Source organism: Anomaloglossus baeobatrachus, chromosome 1 (genome assembly GCF_048569485.1).
Source record: "Anomaloglossus baeobatrachus isolate aAnoBae1 chromosome 1, aAnoBae1.hap1, whole genome shotgun sequence".
NCBI lineage: Eukaryota > Metazoa > Chordata > Amphibia > Anura > Aromobatidae > Anomaloglossus > Anomaloglossus baeobatrachus.
This window is the reverse complement of record NC_134353.1, coordinates 599,524,934-599,551,789: the sequence shown is the minus strand read 5'-3', so window position 1 is coordinate 599,551,789 and position 26,856 is coordinate 599,524,934.

Below are 26,856 nucleotides of genomic sequence, written 5' to 3'. Positions count from 1 at the left end.
CGCCGGAAATGCGATGTTCCGACACGCAGGACTTGGAATCTGCACATGTTGCAGCGTGTGTGGCAGCACCGCAGAGCCCTGCTGAAATACGGTATGACATATAGCCTGGGATAACTTGATCCAGAGGTGGTGCAGATCACGTTGCTGGAGTGGTGTCAGATCAAGGACCTATGCACCCTGCTACACAGTTTACAAATGTCGACGAAGATGTTTAGCACTGGCAATGTCATTCTCAGCGTGACAATTCTGGTCATCTACATGATGGAGCACAGTGTAATTATTATTCGGAGTCAGGTGTTGGGACAAGAGGAAGGGGAGGAAGTACAGGAGGAGTCATATGCGGAAGGGATAACAAGATCTACGAGGTCCAGATGGTCAGCGGCACCTATGCGGCAGTCATGGTGAGGGAGAGGGATTAACAAGGGCGCATAGTATCAGCAAAAAGTGTTGAGGAAAGTGCAGGAGCCCATGAAGAAATGGAGGACGAACTGGCGATGGGCATGGAAGACTCAGCAGATGAGTGAGAGCTTGCTCACATTTCGGTTGTGCGAGGTTGTGGGGAGAGGGCAGAGGAAGGAGGCACGATTCTCACCTCTCTGCCACCAACACACCAAGGACTTGGTTCTCCTGGATGCACAAGACACATGAGCGCCTTCTTGCTGCACTACCTACATGACCCTCGGATTGTACGAATTCGAAGTAATCCTGAATACTGGGTTGCCACACTGTTAGAACCCCGGTACAAGACAAAATTTGGCGAAATAATTCCTGCCATAGAAATGGACGCACGTATACAGGAGTATCTGCAGAATGTGGTACGCAATCTTAGATCTGCTTTTCCACTAAACACCAGTGCTGCACAGAGTGAATGTCAACGCTTTGTCATGGATAGGAGGAAATGGTCTTTTCCTTGTCCACATCGGAGGGACCGAGGGATGGCTGCTGTGCTGAGATGGCGTTGAGTACGGTGTCCCTGCAGAGTTGCACTTTTGGTAATATACCAAAATGAGTTGAAAAAGGACAGATGCTGGTGGAAAGGGGAACAGGTGTGTTGGAAAGGGGAAAAAAGTTTTGGTCCGTGGATTTGGTGGTTAAGCAAAAGTAACATTTGATGAAGAAACATCATCTGTTACAGTGGGACTGGCAGATTTGGATAAGGTGGTATATACTATGTTACCGCTATATAACGAAAATTAATAAGAAAAGAAAGAGAAAGGTATATATCCCCATCAGCAGTCAGTGTCCACCGTGCTCCCAGTTGGAAAAGGAGAGGTTGGCAACTGGAAGGTTTGGTGAAGGATACAGAGCTGTGTGGCTATGAAACTTATAGTAGCCTGAACCGAGTTAGACGCCATTTGGATCTGGAGACTGGGAGCTCTGTTAGCGTCACAAGGTCCACATGCCCACCCAGCACAGGAACTCCCTGTTAACAACACAGGAGCCATTGAGTATGCTGACCGTGTGCGTAGGGGCCACACCTGTGGACAGCAGGCGCATCAGCAGCAGCAGGCCTGTTAATGCCACTGGGCTGCACAAGCAGGACTGGTAGGACAGGAGCTGTTCTTAACCGTTCTGCGTTACCAACTGTGGTGGTGGCCTGCATCGACACCCTATCCCTGCCTACCTCTGGCCTAAAGCCGCAATGGGTTCAACACATGGAAGTGTGCTCTTTCGGAGCATAATAGAAGAATGCGCACCTCCTTGTTGGCTCCAGCCCCTTTTATAACCTGGGGAGATAAGGTATGCACACCAGTGACTATGGAAGGGGAATACATGGAATAGCAGAAACTGCTGTGTGAATACTGACATGAAAAATTCAATAGCTATTTGTAAGAATGAAATGTGAAAAATGGAACCTGCATTACTGCCATGAATATATGAATAAAGAGAAATTTAGCTACTGAATTGATCAATGCAATAGAGCCCCAACACTACGCCAAAGTATTTCTCTACGTTGGGGTCCCTAGCTTGTGTGTGTCCTCTCATGCAGTTAAAAAACTTACCGTGTATGGGAGGCTGAGACCCAGGCTATATATACGATGTGGATTGGCAATAGGTGTGTATGGGGAGGGTTCACAAACGAAAAACTACTAACATTAAGGAATAACGTTTGGAACTCCATTCTATGTCTGAACTGGGTGCAAAAAACCTAAAAAAACATCACTATGGGGAGATAAGGTATGCACACCAGTGACTATGGAAGGGGAATACATGGAATAGCAGAAACTGCTGTGTGAATACTGACATGAAAAATTCAATAGCTATTTGTAAGAATGAAATGTGAAAAATGGAACCTGCATTACTGCCATGAATATATGAATAAAGAGAAATTTAGCTACTGAATTGATCAATGCAATAGAGCCCCAACACTACGCCAAAGTATTTCTCTACGTTGGGGTCCCTAGCTTGTGTGTGTCCTCTCATGCAGTTAAAAAACTTACCGTGTATGGGAGGCTGAGACCCAGGCTATATATACGATGTGGATTGGCAATAGGTGTGTATGGGGAGGGTTCACAAACGAAAAACTACTAACATTAAGGAATAACGTTTGGAACTCCATTCTATGTCTGAACTGGGTGCAAAAAACCTAAAAAAACATCACTATGGGGAGATAAGGTATGCACACCAGTGACTATGGAAGGGGAATACATGGAATAGCAGAAACTGCTGTGTGAATACTGACATGAAAAATTCAATAGCTATTTGTAAGAATGAAATGTGAAAAATGGAACCTGCATTACTGCCATGAATATATGAATAAAGAGAAATTTAGCTACTGAATTGATCAATGCAATAGAGCCCCAACACTACGCCAAAGTATTTCTCTACGTTGGGGTCCCTAGCTTGTGTGTGTCCTCTCATGCAGTTAAAAAACTTACCGTGTATGGGAGGCTGAGACCCAGGCTATATATACGATGTGGATTGGCAATAGGTGTGTATGGGGAGGGTTCACAAACGAAAAACTACTAACATTAAGGAATAACGTTTGGAACTCCATTCTATGTCTGAACTGGGTGCAAAAAACCTAAAAAAACATCACTATGGGGAGATAAGGTATGCACACCAGTGACTATGGAAGGGGAATACATGGAATAGCAGAAACTGCTGTGTGAATACTGACATGAAAAATTCAATAGCTATTTGTAAGAATGAAATGTGAAAAATGGAACCTGCATTACTGCCATGAATATATGAATAAAGAGAAATTTAGCTACTGAATTGATCAATGCAATAGAGCCCCAACACTACGCCAAAGTATTTCTCTACGTTGGGGTCCCTAGCTTGTGTGTGTCCTCTCATGCAGTTAAAAAACTTACCGTGTATGGGAGGCTGAGACCCAGGCTATATATACGATGTGGATTGGCAATAGGTGTGTATGGGGAGGGTTCACAAACGAAAAACTACTAACATTAAGGAATAACGTTTGGAACTCCATTCTATGTCTGAACTGGGTGCAAAAAACCTAAAAAAACATCACTATGGGGAGATAAGGTATGCACACCAGTGACTATGGAAGGGGAATACATGGAATAGCAGAAACTGCTGTGTGAATACTGACATGAAAAATTCAATAGCTATTTGTAAGAATGAAATGTGAAAAATGGAACCTGCATTACTGCCATGAATATATGAATAAAGAGAAATTTAGCTACTGAATTGATCAATGCAATAGAGCCCCAACACTACGCCAAAGTATTTCTCTACGTTGGGGTCCCTAGCTTGTGTGTGTCCTCTCATGCAGTTAAAAAACTTACCGTGTATGGGAGGCTGAGACCCAGGCTATATATACGATGTGGATTGGCAATAGGTGTGTATGGGGAGGGTTCACAAACGAAAAACTACTAACATTAAGGAATAACGTTTGGAACTCCATTCTATGTCTGAACTGGGTGCAAAAAACCTAAAAAAACATCACTATGGGGAGATAAGGTATGCACACCAGTGACTATGGAAGGGGAATACATGGAATAGCAGAAACTGCTGTGTGAATACTGACATGAAAAATTCAATAGCTATTTGTAAGAATGAAATGTGAAAAATGGAACCTGCATTACTGCCATGAATATATGAATAAAGAGAAATTTAGCTACTGAATTGATCAATGCAATAGAGCCCCAACACTACGCCAAAGTATTTCTCTACGTTGGGGTCCCTAGCTTGTGTGTGTCCTCTCATGCAGTTAAAAAACTTACCGTGTATGGGAGGCTGAGACCCAGGCTATATATACGATGTGGATTGGCAATAGGTGTGTATGGGGAGGGTTCACAAACGAAAAACTACTAACATTAAGGAATAACGTTTGGAACTCCATTCTATGTCTGAACTGGGTGCAAAAAACCTAAAAAAACATCACTATGGGGAGATAAGGTATGCACACCAGTGACTATGGAAGGGGAATACATGGAATAGCAGAAACTGCTGTGTGAATACTGACATGAAAAATTCAATAGCTATTTGTAAGAATGAAATGTGAAAAATGGAACCTGCATTACTGCCATGAATATATGAATAAAGAGAAATTTAGCTACTGAATTGATCAATGCAATAGAGCCCCAACACTACGCCAAAGTATTTCTCTACGTTGGGGTCCCTAGCTTGTGTGTGTCCTCTCATGCAGTTAAAAAACTTACCGTGTATGGGAGGCTGAGACCCAGGCTATATATACGATGTGGATTGGCAATAGGTGTGTATGGGGAGGGTTCACAAACGAAAAACTACTAACATTAAGGAATAACGTTTGGAACTCCATTCTATGTCTGAACTGGGTGCAAAAAACCTAAAAAAACATCACTATGGGGAGATAAGGTATGCACACCAGTGACTATGGAAGGGGAATACATGGAATAGCAGAAACTGCTGTGTGAATACTGACATGAAAAATTCAATAGCTATTTGTAAGAATGAAATGTGAAAAATGGAACCTGCATTACTGCCATGAATATATGAATAAAGAGAAATTTAGCTACTGAATTGATCAATGCAATAGAGCCCCAACACTACGCCAAAGTATTTCTCTACGTTGGGAATGGAGTTCCAAACGTTATTCCTTAATGTTAGTAGTTTTTCGTTTGTGAACCCTCCCCATACACACCTATTGCCAATCCACATCGTATATATAGCCTGGGTCTCAGCCTCCCATACACGGTAAGTTTTTTAACTGCATGAGAGGACACACACAAGCTAGGGACCCCAACGTAGAGAAATACTTTGGCGTAGTGTTGGGGCTCTATTGCATTGATCAATTCAGTAGCTAAATTTCTCTTTATTCATATATTCATGGCAGTAATGCAGGTTCCATTTTTCACATTTCATTCTTACAAATAGCTATTGAATTTTTCATGTCAGTATTCACACAGCAGTTTCTGCTATTCCATGTATTCCCCTTCCATAGTCACTGGTGTGCATACCTTATCTCCCCATAGTGATGTTTTTTTAGGTTTTTTGCACCCAGTTCAGACATAGAATGGAGTTCCAAACGTTATTCCTTAATGTTAGTAGTTTTTCGTTTGTGAACCCTCCCCATACACACCTATTGCCAATCCACATCGTATATATAGCCTGGGTCTCAGCCTCCCATACACGGTAAGTTTTTTAACTGCATGAGAGGACACACACAAGCTAGGGACCCCAACGTAGAGAAATACTTTGGCGTAGTGTTGGGGCTCTATTGCATTGATCAATTCAGTAGCTAAATTTCTCTTTATTCATATATTCATGGCAGTAATGCAGGTTCCATTTTTCACATTTCATTCTTACAAATAGCTATTGAATTTTTCATGTCAGTATTCACACAGCAGTTTCTGCTATTCCATGTATTCCCCTTCCATAGTCACTGGTGTGCATACCTTATCTCCCCATAGTGATGTTTTTTTAGGTTTTTTGCACCCAGTTCAGACATAGAATGGAGTTCCAAACGTTATTCCTTAATGTTAGTAGTTTTTCGTTTGTGAACCCTCCCCATACACACCTATTGCCAATCCACATCGTATATATAGCCTGGGTCTCAGCCTCCCATACACGGTAAGTTTTTTAACTGCATGAGAGGACACACACAAGCTAGGGACCCCAACGTAGAGAAATACTTTGGCGTAGTGTTGGGGCTCTATTGCATTGATCAATTCAGTAGCTAAATTTCTCTTTATTCATATATTCATGGCAGTAATGCAGGTTCCATTTTTCACATTTCATTCTTACAAATAGCTATTGAATTTTTCATGTCAGTATTCACACAGCAGTTTCTGCTATTCCATGTATTCCCCTTCCATAGTCACTGGTGTGCATACCTTATCTCCCCATAGTGATGTTTTTTTAGGTTTTTTGCACCCAGTTCAGACATAGAATGGAGTTCCAAACGTTATTCCTTAATGTTAGTAGTTTTTCGTTTGTGAACCCTCCCCATACACACCTATTGCCAATCCACATCGTATATATAGCCTGGGTCTCAGCCTCCCATACATGGTAAGTTTTTTAACTGCATGAGAGGACACACACAAGCTAGGGACCCCAACGTAGAGAAATACTTTGGCGTAGTGTTGGGGCTCTATTGCATTGATCAATTCAGTAGCTAAATTTCTCTTTATTCATATATTCATGGCAGTAATGCAGGTTCCATTTTTCACATTTCATTCTTACAAATAGCTATTGAATTTTTCATGTCAGTATTCACACAGCAGTTTCTGCTATTCCATGTATTCCCCTTCCATAGTCACTGGTGTGCATACCTTATCTCCCCATAGTGATGTTTTTTTAGGTTTTTTGCACCCAGTTCAGACATAGAATGGAGTTCCAAACGTTATTCCTTAATGTTAGTAGTTTTTCGTTTGTGAACCCTCCCCATACACACCTATTGCCAATCCACATCGTATATATAGCCTGGGTCTCAGCCTCCCATACACGGTAAGTTTTTTAACTGCATGAGAGGACACACACAAGCTAGGGACCCCAACGTAGAGAAATACTTTGGCGTAGTGTTGGGGCTCTATTGCATTGATCAATTCAGTAGCTAAATTTCTCTTTATTCATATATTCATGGCAGTAATGCAGGTTCCATTTTTCACATTTCATTCTTACAAATAGCTATTGAATTTTTCATGTCAGTATTCACACAGCAGTTTCTGCTATTCCATGTATTCCCCTTCCATAGTCACTGGTGTGCATACCTTATCTCCCCATAGTGATGTTTTTTTAGGTTTTTTGCACCCAGTTCAGACATAGAATGGAGTTCCAAACGTTATTCCTTAATGTTAGTAGTTTTTCGTTTGTGAACCCTCCCCATACACACCTATTGCCAATCCACATCGTATATATAGCCTGGGTCTCAGCCTCCCATACACGGTAAGTTTTTTAACTGCATGAGAGGACACACACAAGCTAGGGACCCCAACGTAGAGAAATACTTTGGCGTAGTGTTGGGGCTCTATTGCATTGATCAATTCAGTAGCTAAATTTCTCTTTATTCATATATTCATGGCAGTAATGCAGGTTCCATTTTTCACATTTCATTCTTACAAATAGCTATTGAATTTTTCATGTCAGTATTCACACAGCAGTTTCTGCTATTCCATGTATTCCCCTTCCATAGTCACTAATGTGCATACCTTATCTCCCCATAGTGATGTTTTTTTAGGTTTTTTGCACCCAGTTCAGACATAGAATGGAGTTCCAAACGTTATTCCTTAATGTTAGTAGTTTTTCGTTTGTGAACCCTCCCCATACACACCTATTGCCAATCCACATCGTATATATAGCCTGGGTCTCAGCCTCCCATACACGGTAAGTTTTTTAACTGCATGAGAGGACACACACAAGCTAGGGACCCCAACGTAGAGAAATACTTTGGCGTAGTGTTGGGGCTCTATTGCATTGATCAATTCAGTAGCTAAATTTCTCTTTATTCATATATTCATGGCAGTAATGCAGGTTCCATTTTTCACATTTCATTCTTACAAATAGCTATTGAATTTTTCATGTCAGTATTCACACAGCAGTTTCTGCTATTCCATGTATTCCCCTTCCTTAGTCACTGGTGTGCATACCTTATCTCCCCATAGTGATGTTTTTTTAGGTTTTTTGCACCCAGTTCAGACATAGAATGGAGTTCCAAACGTTATTCCTTAATGTTAGTAGTTTTTCGTTTGTGAACCCTCCCCATACACACCTATTGCCAATCCGCATCGTATATATAGCCTGGGTCTCAGCCTCCCATACACGGTAAGTTTTTTAACTGCATGAGAGGACACACACAAGCTAGGGACCCCAACGTAGAGAAATACTTTGGCGTAGTGTTGGGGCTCTATTGCATTGATCAATTCAGTAGCTAAATTTCTCTTTATTCATATATTCATGGCATTAATGCAGGTTCCTTTTTTCACATTTCATTCTTACAAATAGCTATTGAATTTTTCATGTCAGTATTCACACAGCAGTTTCTGCTATTCCATGTATTCCCCTTCCATAGTCACTGGTGTGCATACCTTATCTCCCCATAGTGATGTTTTTTTAGGTTTTTTGCACCCAGTTCAGACATAGAATGGAGTTCCAAACGTTATTCCTTAATGTTAGTAGTTTTTCGTTTGTGAACCCTCCCCATACACACCTATTGCCAATCCACATCGTATATATAGCCTGGGTCTCAGCCTCCCATACACGGTAAGTTTTTTAACTGCATGAGAGGACACACACAAGCTAGGGACCCCAACGTAGAGAAATACTTTGGCGTAGTGTTGGGGCTCTATTGCATTGATCAATTCAGTAGCTAAATTTCTCTTTATTCATATATTCATGGCAGTAATGCAGGTTCCATTTTTCACATTTCATTCTTACAAATAGCTATTGAATTTTTCATGTCAGTATTCACACAGCAGTTTCTGCTATTCCATGTATTCCCCTTCCATAGTCACTGGTGTGCATACCTTATCTCCCCATAGTGATGTTTTTTTAGGTTTTTTGCACCCAGTTCAGACATAGAATGGAGTTCCAAACGTTATTCCTTAATGTTAGTAGTTTTTCGTTTGTGAACCCTCCCCATACACACCTATTGCCAATCCACATCGTATATATAGCCTGGGTCTCAGCCTCCCATACACGGTAAGTTTTTTAACTGCATGAGAGGACACACACAAGCTAGGGACCCCAACGTAGAGAAATACTTTGGCGTAGTGTTGGGGCTCTATTGCATTGATCAATTCAGTAGCTAAATTTCTCTTTATTCATATATTCATGGCAGTAATGCAGGTTCCATTTTTCACATTTCATTCTTACAAATAGCTATTGAATTTTTCATGTCAGTATTCACACAGCAGTTTCTGCTATTCCATGTATTCCCCTTCCATAGTCACTGGTGTGCATACCTTATCTCCCCATAGTGATGTTTTTTTAGGTTTTTTGCACCCAGTTCAGACATAGAATGGAGTTCCAAACGTTATTCCTTAATGTTAGTAGTTTTTCGTTTGTGAACCCTCCCCATACACACCTATTGCCAATCCACATCGTATATATAGCCTGGGTCTCAGCCTCCCATACACGGTAAGTTTTTTAACTGCATGAGAGGACACACACAAGCTAGGGACCCCAACGTAGAGAAATACTTTGGCGTAGTGTTGGGGCTCTATTGCATTGATCAATTCAGTAGCTAAATTTCTCTTTATTCATATATTCATGGCAGTAATGCAGGTTCCATTTTTCACATTTCATTCTTACAAATAGCTATTGAATTTTTCATGTCAGTATTCACACAGCAGTTTCTGCTATTCCATGTATTCCCCTTCCATAGTCACTAATGTGCATACCTTATCTCCCCATAGTGATGTTTTTTTAGGTTTTTTGCACCCAGTTCAGACATAGAATGGAGTTCCAAACGTTATTCCTTAATGTTAGTAGTTTTTCGTTTGTGAACCCTCCCCATACACACCTATTGCCAATCCACATCGTATATATAGCCTGGGTCTCAGCCTCCCATACACGGTAAGTTTTTTAACTGCATGAGAGGACACACACAAGCTAGGGACCCCAACGTAGAGAAATACTTTGGCGTAGTGTTGGGGCTCTATTGCATTGATCAATTCAGTAGCTAAATTTCTCTTTATTCATATATTCATGGCAGTAATGCAGGTTCCATTTTTCACATTTCATTCTTACAAATAGCTATTGAATTTTTCATGTCAGTATTCACACAGCAGTTTCTGCTATTCCATGTATTCCCCTTCCTTAGTCACTGGTGTGCATACCTTATCTCCCCATAGTGATGTTTTTTTAGGTTTTTTGCACCCAGTTCAGACATAGAATGGAGTTCCAAACGTTATTCCTTAATGTTAGTAGTTTTTCGTTTGTGAACCCTCCCCATACACACCTATTGCCAATCCGCATCGTATATATAGCCTGGGTCTCAGCCTCCCATACACGGTAAGTTTTTTAACTGCATGAGAGGACACACACAAGCTAGGGACCCCAACGTAGAGAAATACTTTGGCGTAGTGTTGGGGCTCTATTGCATTGATCAATTCAGTAGCTAAATTTCTCTTTATTCATATATTCATGGCATTAATGCAGGTTCCTTTTTTCACATTTCATTCTTACAAATAGCTATTGAATTTTTCATGTCAGTATTCACACAGCAGTTTCTGCTATTCCATGTATTCCCCTTCCATAGTCACTGGTGTGCATACCTTATCTCCCCATAGTGATGTTTTTTTAGGTTTTTTGCACCCAGTTCAGACATAGAATGGAGTTCCAAACGTTATTCCTTAATGTTAGTAGTTTTTCGTTTGTGAACCCTCCCCATACACACCTATTGCCAATCCACATCGTATATATAGCCTGGGTCTCAGCCTCCCATACACGGTAAGTTTTTTAACTGCATGAGAGGACACACACAAGCTAGGGACCCCAACGTAGAGAAATACTTTGGCGTAGTGTTGGGGCTCTATTGCATTGATCAATTCAGTAGCTAAATTTCTCTTTATTCATATATTCATGGCAGTAATGCAGGTTCCATTTTTCACATTTCATTCTTACAAATAGCTATTGAATTTTTCATGTCAGTATTCACACAGCAGTTTCTGCTATTCCATGTATTCCCCTTCCATAGTCACTGGTGTGCATACCTTATCTCCCCATAGTGATGTTTTTTTAGGTTTTTTGCACCCAGTTCAGACATAGAATGGAGTTCCAAACGTTATTCCTTAATGTTAGTAGTTTTTCGTTTGTGAACCCTCCCCATACACACCTATTGCCAATCCACATCGTATATATAGCCTGGGTCTCAGCCTCCCATACACGGTAAGTTTTTTAACTGCATGAGAGGACACACACAAGCTAGGGACCCCAACGTAGAGAAATACTTTGGCGTAGTGTTGGGGCTCTATTGCATTGATCAATTCAGTAGCTAAATTTCTCTTTATTCATATATTCATGGCAGTAATGCAGGTTCCATTTTTCACATTTCATTCTTACAAATAGCTATTGAATTTTTCATGTCAGTATTCACACAGCAGTTTCTGCTATTCCATGTATTCCCCTTCCATAGTCACTGGTGTGCATACCTTATCTCCCCATAGTGATGTTTTTTTAGGTTTTTTGCACCCAGTTCAGACATAGAATGGAGTTCCAAACGTTATTCCTTAATGTTAGTAGTTTTTCGTTTGCGAACCCTCCCCATACACACCTATTGCCAATCCACATCGTATATATAGCCTGGGTCTCAGCCTCCCATACACGGTAAGTTTTTTAACTGCATGAGAGGACACACACAAGCTAGGGACCCCAACGTAGAGAAATACTTTGGCGTAGTGTTGGGGCTCTATTGCATTGATCAATTCAGTAGCTAAATTTCTCTTTATTCATATATTCATGGCAGTAATGCAGGTTCCATTTTTCACATTTCATTCTTACAAATAGCTATTGAATTTTTCATGTCAGTATTCACACAGCAGTTTCTGCTATTCCATGTATTCCCCTTCCATAGTCACTGGTGTGCATACCTTATCTCCCCATAGTGATGTTTTTTTAGGTTTTTTGCACCCAGTTCAGACATAGAATGGAGTTCCAAACGTTATTCCTTAATGTTAACCTTTTATAACCTGGGTCCGCCCCAAACCAGGGTGAACCACAATGAACCTCCTGGAGACAAAAGTAGAGTGACACGTCATGAGTGGCATAACTAGCGTCCTATTTGGAACCGCAACTTCAATGATGACCTCATGGCTGCCATGACCCAAACACCTCACCAGTCATCGTCTGACCATCAATAATGCGGTGACAAGTCATAGGGGTGGGCCTCTGCAAGCCATTTGGGAGGACACCTGATGCCCTGTGGTCTATATGGGACCCCCACATCAGGGGCAGGGCCAAAGAGTTCATTACCGGACCTAGTCTCTGATGCAGTAAGTGCCTGAGCATGCTCAGTAGCATGAAATACAGTCTCTGAAAAAAGACTATCAGCTTTAGCATGGTGTCTAGGCACAAAACAGGACTTAGACCCGGCACGGAATGCAAGTACCTGTGCAAAGAGGCTTTTGACACTTAGTGTGGGAGCATGCGCTGTATCCCGAAATGAAGACTTAGCGTCAGGAATGGCACAGTCAGGCTGAGCATACTCACTAGGCGAAACACTGTAGTTAGGCTGCAGCTGGGGTAAATCGGCACACGCATGCGCACTAGCTGCCTCTCCACACTTAGACGTTGAGGAGAAATTGCTCTTCGGGTATGAACTTGGAGATGCTGTCTATGAACAGAAGGAAAAGCTAAAGGAAGCCTCACTTTCTATCCCTCCGAATTATCAAATGCAGCAATGAATTCCCTGAGTTTGCTATAACATTAGCGTAGCAAAATGTGCATGAGCGTGTCATGTAGAGGTGCTAGAAATAGCTTGGCACCAGTGGGGCACTAATGGAATACAACAGCCAGTTCTATGATGCCACTAAATGGCAGTATTTTTTGCTATCATTATAGCTTATTAAAAACAGAGCAGGAGGGTGTCATGCAGAAGTGCTAGAAATAGCTTGGCACCAGTGGGGCACTAATGGAATACAACAGCCAGTTCTATGATGCCACTAAATGGCAGTATTTTTTGCTATCATTATAGCTTATTAAAAACAGAGCAGGAGGGTGTCATGCACAGGTGCTGCACATAGATTTGCACTAGTGTAACTAGACAAAAGTCGAATAGCCACGTTTAGGATGCCACTAGGTACACTGACTGTTTGCTAGTATAATGGCTTAGTTAAAAAGAGTTTGAGTGTGCAATGCAGGCAGACGTGCTGCAAATATCTTTGCAATAGTGTGACTAGACAAAAGTCCAATAGCCACGTTTAGGATGCCACTAGGTACACTGACTGTTTGCTAGTATAATGGCTTAGTTAAAAAGAGTTGGAGTGTGCAATGCAGGCAGACATGCTGCAAATATCTTTCCACTAGTTTGACTACACAAAAGTACAAAAGACACGTTTAGGATGCCACTAGGTACACTGACTGTTTGCTAGTATAATGACTTAGTTAAAAAGAGTTTGAGTGTGCAATGCAGGCAGACGTGCTGCAAATATCTTTGCAATAGTGTGACTAGACAAAAGTCCAATAGCCACGTTTAGGATGCCACTAGGTACACTGACTGTTTGCTAGTATAATGGCTTAGTTAAAAAAAGTTTGAGTGTGCAATGCAAGCAGACGTGCTGCAAATATCTTTGCACTACTGTGACTACACAAAAGTCCAATAGCCACGTTTAGGATGCCACTAGGTACACTGACTGTTTGCTAGTATAATGGCTTAGTTAAAAAAAGTTTGAGTGTGCAATGCAGGCAGACGTGCTGCAAATATCTTTGCACTAGTGGGACTATACAGAAGTCCAATAGCCACGTTTAGGATGCCACTAGGTACACTGACTGTTTGCTAGTATAATGGCTTAGTTAAAAAAAGTTTGAGTGTGCAATGCAGGCAGACGTGCTGCAAATATCTTTGCACTAGTGGGACTATACAGAAGTCCAATAGCCACGTTTAGGATGCCACTAGGTACACTCAGTGTTTGCTAGTGTAATGGCTTAGTTAAAAAAAGTTTGAGTGTGCAATGCAGGCAGACGTGCTGCAAATATCTTTGCACTAGTGGGACTATACAGAAGTCCAATAGCCACGTTTAGGATGCCACTAGGTACACTGACTGTTTGCTAGTATAATGGCTTAGTTAAAAAAAGTTTGAGTGTGCAATGCAGGCAGACGTGCTGCAAATATCTTTGCACTAGTGGGACTATACAGAAGTCCAATAGCCACGTTTAGGATGACACTAAGTTCACTCAGTGTTTGCTAGTATAATGGCTTAGTAACAATGAGTTTGAGTGTGCAATGCAGGCAGAGGTGCTGCAAATATCTTTCCACTAGTTTGACTACACAAAAGTACAATAGCCACGTTTAGGATGCCACTAGGTACACTGACTGTTTGCTAGTATAATGGCTTAGTTAAAAAAAGTTTGAGTGTGCAATGCAGGCAGACGTGCTGCAAATGTCTTTGCACTAGTGGGACTATACAGAAGTCCAATAGCCACGTTTAGGATGCCACTAGGTTCACTCAGTGTTTGCTAGTATAATGGCTTAGTTATAATGAGTTGGAGTGTGCAATGCAGGCAGAGGTGCTGCAAATATCTTTGCACTACTGTGACTACACAAAAGTCCAATAGCCACGTTTAGGATGCCACTAGGTACACTGACTGTTTGCTAGTATAATGGCTTAGTTAAAAAGAGTTGGGAGTGTGCAGAGGACAGGAGGGTACAGTGCCAGGATTGTGGGGCTCTGGGTAGAGGAATGGAAGCCTGCCTTTCTATTCCCTCCTAATGGTGAAATGCAGCGACGAAATCCCTGACCTGGGCTACACAGACGCTGTCTCTGTTTTCAGGACCTGTCACCTATGGCTCTGACCCTGCCGGTTTGAGCCCTTAAAAGGACTGATAGAAAGTGCTCTCCCTAAGCTGTCTAGCGCTGTGTATGGAGCGCATACAGCTGTATCAGCGATAGGACAAAGGACGGAGCTGCGCCAGTGATGTCTGACACCAAGGACGCAGAAGAGATAATGGCGTCCTGGAGGAAAATGTCCGGTTTTATAATGCAGGGACATGTGACATGGACATCCTATCACACATGCCGTTGCTTCTCTGGCTAAAAGTTCACTTAGCTGTGTGTGTGTCTGGGATTGGCTGACATGCTGGCCCGCCCCACAAGACGCGCGCGCTTAAAGAAGGAAGACAAGGAAAAAAAAAAAAAAATGGCGATCGCCATTATACAAACAGGAGTGATCTGAAGGCGCTGTTCACGCACACTATACACTGAAATGTCATAATAGTGTGAGTCACAGAGTGACTTACACTATTACAGCGGAAAGCCAGCTAGGAATTAGCTGTTTTTTGGCTGCTAGAACCATTCTCAAACGTTTCTAGAACTATCGAGCTTTTGCAAAAAGCTCGAGTTCTAGTTCGATCTAGAACAGGCCCCAAAATCACTCGAGCCTAGAACTGGAGAACCTCGAACCGCGAACCGCGCTCAACTCTAGTAGAGACAGCTGGACAATGTACTGGGACAAGAATGTGGGCGTGGTTGCTGATGGTGTTTGTGAATATGCAAATCCAGTTTCATCGTGGGAGGCATCCGCACCTGTATCCTTGACAAAGGAGCAGTATGTAGCATAGGGGAAGAGGCAGTATGGTCACCTGCAGAGAATGATTGTAAAACCAGGCATTTGTCCCACGTAAACGGTAATAGAAAATGAGTGGGACTCAGCACCAATATGGATGAATAAAAATCTTCATGCTTTATTTGAGAAGTTTAAAAATAAAGAAAGGGTCACAAATCATCCAAAATTGCCATGCGACTTGCCGTGCGGCTTTGTCCCACGTAGTCAACCAAACATACAGGAGAAACTCTGATTCCAGTTTGGGATCAATGTTTAATACACTCTTAATTCATGACTCGCAAAGTGGTAAAGACGATGCAGACAGTGCGAGGCCTAGTCATAATGTGCATGAGGAATGGCAATAAAGGCAGCAAAAGACGTACAGGGGACAGTTTGTTTTATTTTTACAACATGCTTAATGTCTCTCAAAGAGTTAAAGGAAATGCAGACAGAGTGAGTCCTAGCCAAAATGAGCAGGAGGAAAAGCAATAAATGTACAGAGGACACACTGATTCCAGTTTGGGATCAATTTTGAAAACACTCTTAATTCTTGATTATCAAACAGGCAAAAGATTTGAAGTCATTGCGAGGCCTAACCAAAAAGAGTATGGGGCACTGTAAATGTTATGAGACACAAGGTTGTATAAGGTGGGGACACCACACCATGAGAAATAGTGAAGGCTAAAGATCAGGTACCAAGGGATGGCCACTACCATCAGGTTTTAGAAATCATTAGTATCCACAAGCCTAAATGCCAACATTTGCAGGGAGAGAAGTCTGGAAATTTGTCTGTTTACTGTTTTGAAGTGTGTGTGTGTGTGTGTGTGTGTGTGTCTGCATATTTCTGCTTGCATTCCAAGGCCTGGGATAGGGATGCTGCACTGGGACAAGTGAGAGGACATGGTTCCTGATGGTGTTTGTCAATGAAAAGAAGACCTTATCATTGTGGGAAGCATTCACCCCTTAGTCCTAGACATTAGCCTGAACAGTATATGACATAGGGGAGGAGGCAGTAGGGTCACCCAAAAAGAATGACTGTGGAACCAGGAGTTCTGCCCAGCTAGTCCACTAGGAAGCTTTGCAATATAGTCAGCAACAGATGTACAGAAGACACTCTGATTCCAGATTTGGATACATTTAGAAAACTCTTAATTCCACCACATGGGATTGACCAGCATGGAGAGAGGCAGAAAATGAGGGGAGGGGCACAAAATAATTGTGGACCGAGGCATTCAGCCCACATTGTCAGGTTTGATTGACAGGTGCCTGAGCATGCTGATAGTGCTCAGCCTGGTAGTAGTCTGGCTCCTACTGAGCTTGGTTTGGCACATATTGCAAAGTATTGTTTTCTTGTCTTCTGCACTTTCAGTAAAAAAGTACCAGAATGAGGAACACCTAACCCTTGGATTGAGATCTTGCCGCATGTGGGTTTCTTGGATAACAGTTGTCCACCTTCTTCCTCTAGCTCCCCTACTGCCACTTGCTGCCTGTTACATTGCTGTGGATTCCTCCCCTGCTCAGCTGCTGTTTTCACTCTGCATGCCACTTCGCCATGTTGGGTTAGCAACTTCATGGTCCACCATGTCATCTTCCAATTCCACACTCTGTTTCTCCTGCTGACTTCTAGTGTTCATCTGACTTGCTGGCAACTGTGTCTCCTCGTCATCCATCTATTGAGACAGTATTTGCCATTCCCCACCATCAGCTTCCTCTGACTGTGGCTGCTCAAATATTTGGGTATCACCACACACAATCTCCTTATGTGCCTCTTGAAACATGCATATTGAGAGGACAGAAGAAGCCATAATTGGAAAGGAAAAGAGCTCCTCGGAGTGTCTAATTGTGGAGTCACTTGTCTCCTTATACTCGCCAATACACTAAAAGTAGCTAAAAGCTGTATTATTACAGAATAAATTAAATGTTTGAGATATCAGCAGGACGTTCTGTAAGGCTAGAATCCCTGCTTACATGCTTCTAATACACTACCCCAACTCCTGAAGCTTGCCCCACACTAATGCAGCTCAAAATGGTATTATTAGAGAATAAATTATATTTTTGAGGTATAACCAGCACAGGTTGCAAGGCTAGAATCCCTGCCTACATGCCTCTAATACACTACCCCTACACTAGACGTTTGCCCTACACTAAAGTCAGCTAACAGTGGTATTATTATAGAATAACATAGCTTTCAATTAGCCATGAAAAGGACTCTCTGTGTACTGTTGTACCAGCAAGTACTATCATGCTATAACACACTGTCTCTTCTCCAGCAGAATCTATCCCTAGTCCCTATTCTATGTCCAAGTAGAATGTGCAAACATGACATATCTGGGTCTTATTTAGACTCAATGATGCTATGTGGCCAACAAATCAAAGTAATGCCAATATACAAAATGGCTATGGCATTCCCATGATTTTTAGATAATCCCTGCATGTTTACTGGCTGATAAAAAGCCAAAATACTAGAGCATGGCGTCCAAGCAACAGAATACTTGATCAAGTATCGTGCATCTGGAGCACAGTGATGCTTGATTGAGTACCAAGCTATGCCATGCATGTTCACCCATCACCAGTTACTTTTGGTCAGGTTGCTCTTGCCAAGTCACACAGATGGCAGCGAGAGACCCGGAATGTCTGACAAGAGATGATGTTGCTGAAGTGAAGTTACTGACATTACTGCTCATGAGACATTCCGGGTCTCTCGCTGCCCTCTGTGTTACTCAGCGACAGCGGTGATGAGCGAGAACGCTACTGACACCATCGCTGCTCATCACAGTCTCTGGGTTTCGCCAAGTGCAGCCTAACAGGGAGTGACCTATGAAGCATCGATCTCAGAACGAGGCTCCATAGGTCCTTATATACAGTAGAATCAGTGAATTTTGTAGGAATGCCATGGACTACGTCTATTGGGATTATTTTTTTGAATAAAAAATTGGTGAACGAGAGACAGTATCTTGTCTTTCTCTTTCTCTCTTTTTATGTCTTTCAGGTTTCTGTTTGTGGACTTCAGAACTGTATTTTTTTTGCTTTTTTTAATAAATTGGTGAAACAGGGCTAGAGTCGGGGTGTGTTTTATTTAAATAAAATATTTGTGTGTGTTTTTTTCTTTTGACTTACTGGGTTAATAATGAGGGTGAGTGATAGACACCTTTCCATTATGAACATGAGGGCTTGATGCCAGCTGATACTACACAACTGACAACCACTCCATAAACCATTACTCAGATTGCCAACACACCAGGGCAATTGGGAAGAGCCAAAGTGAAGCGCCAGAATTGGCACATCTAATATGAAGCTCCACTTTTTGGATGGCTGGGGGCTGCTATTTTTAGGCTGGGAAGAGCCCAATAAACATGGACCTTCAGAGCCGAATAATACCAACCTGTAGCTGTTGTCTTTACTTTGGATGGTTATCAAAAATAGGGGGGACCCCAAGTTGTTTTTTTAACTTATTTATTGATTAGATTAAACCAGGGTAAACATCCTTTAGTGCCATATAAAAGGCATTAAAGGGTGCACGTGTATAATATCTAGGGGAGACGGGACATTACTATGCTTTGGTCAGCTTCTAAGCTAAGCATTCACTCTTAGATCAACTCTCCCTGAACTGCTTCCAGAGGAGAGTGTGTTGAGCATCACGCCACTGGGTCTTATACAGTATAAGACACGATAACACAATGCGGCCAACTAATCACAGTAATACCAGTAAACTATATGGCTACGGTATAAATGTGTATGGCAGGCAATCCCCGCATGTTGATTGGCTGTCAAACAGCCGCAAAACATGCAGGGGGGATACTGGACCAAAGCACTGGAAAAGTTACGATATTCAATCAAGTAATTAGTGTATGCAAGCACATCAGTGCTCTATTGATTATTATCGAAGAGTGTCACGCATGCTTACTCATGACTCACTATTGAGTACATTTTTAAAAAAATACTAAAAATAATATAATAAAATTTTGTCACAAAAAAATGCAATGCATAGGTTACTTCAACATGCAACCTAATTTTATACCAACAAGAGTCTGGGCCAGGCAATGCAAAGCTAAGACACACACTAAGGGCGGCGTTACACGGTACGATATATCGTGCGATATGTCGGATCACGGAATTCGTGACGCACATTCGGCATCGTTAGAGATGTCGTACCATTTGACACCAACGAACGACTGTTAACGAGCAAAAATACTCACCTTATCGTTGCTCGTTGACACGTCGTTCATTTCCATAATGTCGTTCCTCCTTCTGCTCGCCGGTTGTTCGTCATTCCCGTGGCAGCACACATTGCTACGTGTGACACCCCAGGAACGACGAACAACAACTTACCTGCATCCCGCCGGCAATGAGGAAGGAAGGAGGTGGGCGGGATGTTACGTCCCGCTCATCTCCGCCCCTCCTCTTCTATTGGGCGGCCGCTGTGTGACGTCGCTGTGGCGTCGAACGTCCCTCCCTCCTCAGGAAGAGGATGTTCGCCTCGTTAGGGAGGTAAGTACGTGTGACGGGGGTTTAACGACTTTGTGCGACAATGAATTGCCCGTGACGCACAAACAACGGGGGCGGGTGCGATCGCTCATGCGATCGCACGATAAATCGTTGCGTGTAACGCCGCCCTAACAGTCATAAGAATGATTGACATGAAAGTCCATCATCAAAAAAAGAGGATTTCACCTATATATACACATAAAATTGTAATTATCATCACTGCAAACAAGTAACCAGATTACCTATTCAACACTGCAAACCCACAGTTAACCATTTGCTTGCTGCCACTTCATGTATGTCTCTGCCATTAACCGTTTGTTTAGTGAAAATGCTAGATTTTCTATACATCTACTGATCTTCACATATACATACATATATTAGGAAATACCTATATATACACATATTTTTAGCCAAACTGGTAATTTTGAATGCTGCCTCGATTAAATATTTCCATTGTTTTGTGGGTTTTTTTGCATTTTGAGCAAAAATAAAGAACAAAGCAAAAGCATTCTTAAATCTAAATGCCATATGAAATGAATTAATAGGCTGCCAGAGCTGTAATATCAATTTTGTGATACCACAGAGGATAGATTGAGCTGCTTGATAGAGATATAAACATACAAACAAACACAGATTTCCCTGAAATACAACTTAATTTTATTTTAGAATTATCATGCTCATCTGTAATTTATCACATCCAGAAATTGAACCCCAAGCTACAATACATCATTATTAATATGTTCATAACCAGCTATGAATGAGCGGTACCAGGGGGGTGGTAGTGCCATAGATGTGCTTCATATTATATGGTTTAAATTACTGTTGATTGAAGCTGCAAATTAAAATGTTGATGATGAATAGAGAAGCATAGATTTGCAAGATAGAGATTAAGCCAAGTAATAAGTTTTGGATACAGGTCCATATTTTCCACTACTGAATGTTACATCTAACTTTGATCTTAACATTGCTCAGTGTGAAATATTACATTCATTTTTTTTATACCAGGGAAGATAGAAGCCAAAGCTCCAGGGCAAAAGTCTTGTGAGAAAAAAACTGAAAAAGCAACCTATTTACAAGGCAACAGGGGAGACTGAGCATTTTGCATGAATTTATTGCACATGGCTTTCAAGTATCTGTTAAAGGCTGACTGCTGTGATCATGACTGTCTCTTCTTGTTCATAATAGGTGATACTATGAAATTTATGCCTGCGTGAGGAAGGTGTAAAACCAAAAAAGGGTCATCACCTCAATGTCTCATTTCAAAATCAGTCTAAGAAGTCTAAAGAGAAAAACAGCAGTTTAATAAGTAGTCGTGGGTGTACTCAGGGGTGGCTAATTGTTATTTTAAGGAAAGATCTTGAAATTACTGATGTAACTTTGTTGAAGGTGACTTGCCTTTTTGGAGCTTAATTGCCCCCTCATTTAGTTGGCTGGAGTGCTGCTCCTAAAAATAAGCCATTAATAACATTAACCGCTTTCTGCTGGGCCCAATTTTCATTTTTGCAATTTTGGGGGTTTTTTTCACTCCTTCTTCCATTGTCATAAATTGTATTATTTATTCATCAATTTAACCATATGAAGATTTGTGAAGGTTTGTGTTTTTTTGGAAACCTTGTAATTCTAAAAGATATTCATTTTGCTATATAATGCACTGAAAAATAAGAAAACAAATAAAATGTACAGCAAAATGGTAAAAAAAAATGCTATTAACCTGCAGATATGGAGTTAATCTGCAGGTTAAAGAAGCACTCCTACTAAGTTTATTATTCATTAAATGTCTGTCTGTGTATCAAGTGTAGTGTTAATGTGTTAATATACCGTATTTTTCTGACTATATGATGTTTTGTTTTCCCATAAATTGTGGAGGAAAGTGGGGGTGCATCCTATAGTTTGGATGTACCTGGCAGTGGCTGTGGAGAAAGGAGAGCAGTGGCGGATGAGTGGGTAAAAGAAGGCAGGAGCCTGCACTGGGGTTAACAGTGTGCCCGCTAATAAAAAAAATAATTTTCACTGCTCTCCATGTCCATAATCCCACCCTCCTTTCGGCACTAAAGCTGTCGCTAAGAGGTGGATGGAATTATGGGCTTGCGGAGCAGTGAATATTCATTTTCTTAATAGCAGGAACATGTTCTCTCTACAAGAGAGAGGAACCTGCTGAAAATAAGAGCTTACACTATACAGGAGAGGGAGGAACCTGCTGTCCATAAGAGCTTACACTATACAGGAGAGCAAAGAACCTGCTGACCGTAAGAGTTTACACTCTACAGGAGAGAGAGGAACCTGCTGACCATAAGAGCTTACACTCTATAGAAGAGAAAAAGCGAGGACCCTGCTAACCATAAAAGCTTAAGCTCTATAGGATATAAAAAGACCACTGTTTTAGTCATATCAGCTTACACTCTACAAGATAGATACCCACTGACTTTGGAAATGAAAAACGACTCTACAGTGCAAACTGTATTCAATTGGGATGATCTCATATGTCCCAGGTAGTGACCACTACTGTCCAAGGTATGGTAATATATAAGATGTCCTAGCTGCAAGACATTATATGGAAACCCAGGCAGCAATGCAAAATTATGTTAGATTTTGTTTTCAGTACCATCTATATGCTGATAACACCCACTTATACAGATCGCCTCCTGAAATTATCCCTGCATTTCTACAAAATGTCAGTGATTGTCTACTGTCTCTAACATCATGGCATCTCTCTCTTTAAAACTGAATCTGCCAAAAACTGAAATCCTTGTGCTTCCTCTCACTACTAATCTTCCTAAACCCAATAATTTCCATTTCCATATGTAGCTCTACCTTAACTCCCAAGCAGCACACTGACAGTCTTGGGGCTATCTTAGGCTCACTACTAATCAGTCTCCCTCTTACTAAATCCTCCTCTCTCCAATCTATCCTAAAATCAGCAGCCAAGATCATTTTCCCGTCCAACCGCTACACTGATGCCTCCACCGTGTGCCAGTCATTGCACTGGTTGCCTATCCGCTACATAGTCCAACCTAAACTTATCACTCTCACCCACAAAGCTCTCTAAAGTTCTGCTCCACCCTATATCTCCTTCCTCTATGTCTATAACCCTACCCATGCCCTCCATTACACTTATGACCTAAAGCCCACTTTACACGTTGCAATTAGTTGTACAATCGCATTTGCGATGTGACACGCCCAGGTTGCATACGGGATCTATGAGATTTCACGTTGGTCGTTCATTTGCTGTCACACGAGCGTTAGTAGTCTATGTTAAATTGGTCAATTGTGTGTGCGATCCTTTAGATCATGTGTTCTGTGACGTATGCATTGGGCACCTTTTTTTTTTTTTTATTTATTGACTTGCCAAGCGTGTGTAATGCGTGTGTAATGTGGGATGCGTTTTTACTATGTCATCTGCCATTCAGCTCTGCTACATGGCCGCTAACAGCAGACACAGACAGCCATGTAGCAGAGCTGAATGGCAGATGACAGCAGACACAGACAGAGCCGCACTGTCAGAATGAACTCGGGTGAACCTCACCCGACTTCATTGTCATGCTGCGGCTCTGTCTGTGTCGCGTCCTGATTAGCGGTCACCAGTGAAGACTCACCGGTGACCGCTAATCTCCTGAGTAACTGAAGTTAGCAGCCCTCTCTCATATACTCACCAATCCCCGATCCCCGGCGCTGCACGGCGTTCACACTGCTCCGGCGGCTTTTACTGTTTTGAGAAAGCCGGCCGCCCATTAAACAATTTCGTATTCCCTGCTTTCCCCGCCCACCGGCGCCTATGATTGGTTACAGTGAGACACGCCCCCACTCTGAGTGACAGGTGTCACACTGCACCCAATCACAGCAGCCGGTGGGCGTGTCTATACTGTGTAGTGAAATAAATAATTAAATAATTTAAAAAAACGGCGTGCGGTTCCCCCCATTTTTAAAACCAGCCAGATAAAGCCATACGGCTGAAGGCTGGTATTCTCAGGATGGGGAGCTCCACGTTATGGGGAGCCCCCCACCCTAACAATATCAGCCAACAGCCGCCCAGAATTGCCGCATACATTATATGCGACAGTTCTGGGACTGTACCCGGCTCTTCCCGATTTGCCCTGGTGCGTTGGCAAATCGGGGTAATAAGGAGTTATTGGCAGCCCATAGCTGCCAATAAGTCCTAGATTAATCATGTCAGGCGTCTATGAGACACCTTCCATGATTAATCTGTAAGTTACAGTAAATAAACACACACACCCGAAAAAATCCTTTATTAGAAATAAAAACACACACATATACCCTGGTTCACCACTTTAATCAGCCCCAAAAAGCCCTCCTTGTCCGGCGTAATCCAGGATGATCCAGCATCGCTTCCACCGCAGCTGCATGGAGGTGACCGGAGCCGCAGCAGACACAGCCGCTCCGGTCACCTCCATGCAGCAAATGAACACAGCCGCGCGATCAGCTGCTGTCACTGAGGTTACCCGCGGCCACAGCTGCATCCACCGGTGGCCGCGGGTAACCTCAGTGATAGCTCAGCTGATCGCGCGGCTGTGTTCATTTGCTGCATGGAGGTGACCGGAGCGGCTGTGTCTGCTGCGGCTCCGGTCACCTCCATGCAGCTGCGGTGGAAGCGACGCTGGATCATCCTGGATTACGCCGGACAAGGAGGGCTTTTTGGGGCTGATTAAAGTGGTGAACCAGGGTATATGTGTGTGTTTTTATTTCTAATAAAGGATTTTTTCGGGTGTGTGTGTTTATTTACTGTAACTTACAGATTAATCATGGAAGGTGTCTCATAGACGCCTGACATGATTAATCTAGGACTTATTGGCAGCTATGGGCTGCCATTAACTCCTTATTACCCCGATTTGCCAACGCACCAGGGTAAATCGGGAAGAGCCGGGTACAGTCCCAGAACTGTCGCATATAATGTATGCGGCAATTCTGGGCGGCTGTTGGCTGATATTGTTAGGGTGGGGGGCTCCCCATAACGTGGAGCTCCCCATCCTGAGAATACCAGCCTTCAGCCGTATGGCTTTATCTGGCTGGTTTTAAAAATGGGGGGAACCGCACGCCGTTTTTTTTAATTATTTAATTATTTATTTCACTACACAGTATAGACACGCCCACCGGCTGCTGTGATTGGGTGCAGTGTGACACCTGTCACTCAGAGTGGGGGCGTGTCTCACTGTAACCAATCATAGGCGCCGGTGGGCGGGGAAAGCAGGGAATAGGAGATTGTTTAATGGGCGGCCGGCTTTTTCAAAACAGTAAAAGCCGCCGGAGCAGTGTGAATGCCGTGCAGCGCCAGGGATCGGGGATCGGTGAGTATATGAGAGAGGGGGATAGACTGACATGGACAGAGAGTGAGGGACAGAGATAGTGACCGACTGACAGAGATTAGTGCATGACAGACATTGTGAGGCGCTTCAGAACGCAGCTTTTCAGCTGCGCTCTGAAGCAGACCTTTTTTACGCTGCGGTGCAGAGCGCACACCTGCGCACATAGCATCAGACAACAAAATCGTATGAGGGATGTCACACGTTACAATTCACTAGGTTCTTGCAACAAAACGCTCAATTCTAGAGAATGATACGATGTGTTTGCGATCAACAGTTTTGCGTTCAATCCTGATCGCATGTAGCTGTCACACGCAGATACGTCACAAACGATGCCGGATGTGCGTCACTTACAACTTGACCCCAACGACGGATTGTGAGATATATTGAAGCGTGTGTAGCGGGCTTAAGTCTAACAACTTCAAAAATCTAAACATCCCACTCCAACTCCAAGACTTCTAGTGAGCTGCACCAGTTGTCTGGAGTGCACTATCCTGGACAATTCAATCATTTTCCAATACCCAAAGTTTTAAGAGTGCCTTAAAAATACATTTGTTTAGATTAGCCTATCACCTTACCTCACTTAGCTAACTATTACAGTTCTGAGCTTCCAAATTTTTCTCAAAATCTGGTCCCTCTTAACATCAGTTTACAAATCCTCCATGTACTTAATAGTAGAGATGAGCGATGTTCGAGTCGAACGGTTCGCCAATTTCATGTTCGAGTGATTTTGGGGGGTGTTCGAGTCGTTCGACGAATTTGAACGATTTGCTTAAAGTTCGTCAGTTCGAGTTACGTTCGAGAACGGTTTGATTACCAAAAGCGTTGTTTTTCACAGTAAGTATGTGCGCATGTTGCGTATCTGCATATGCCCTGCGTCCCCAGCACAATCCCTCTCTCTTTCCTACTCACCGATCACAAATCTCCGGCGGCATTTCCTCTTTTGAAAATGGCTGCTACTTCATTATTCAATAAGGTATTCCGTGCCTTCCCCGCCCACCGGCGCCCATGATTGGTTGCAGTCAGACACGCCCGCACGATGAGTGACAGCTGTCTCACTGCAACCAATCACAGCCGCCGGCGGGCGGGTCTATATCGTACAGTAAAATAAATAAAGAAATAAAAAAAATGCGTTCCCCCCAATTTTTTGATACCAGCCAGGATAAAGCCACACGGCTGGAGGCTGGTATTGTCAGAATGGGGAGTGCCACGTTATGGGGAGCCCACCACTCTAACAATATCACCCAGCAGCTGCCCAGAATTGCTGCATCCTTTAGATGCAGCAGTCCCGGGACTCTACCCAGCTCATCCCGAATTGTCCTGGTGCAGTGGCAATCGGGGAAATAACGGGGTTAATCATGACAAGTGTATCCCCGAGATACCTTCCATGATTCACCTGTAAGTGAAA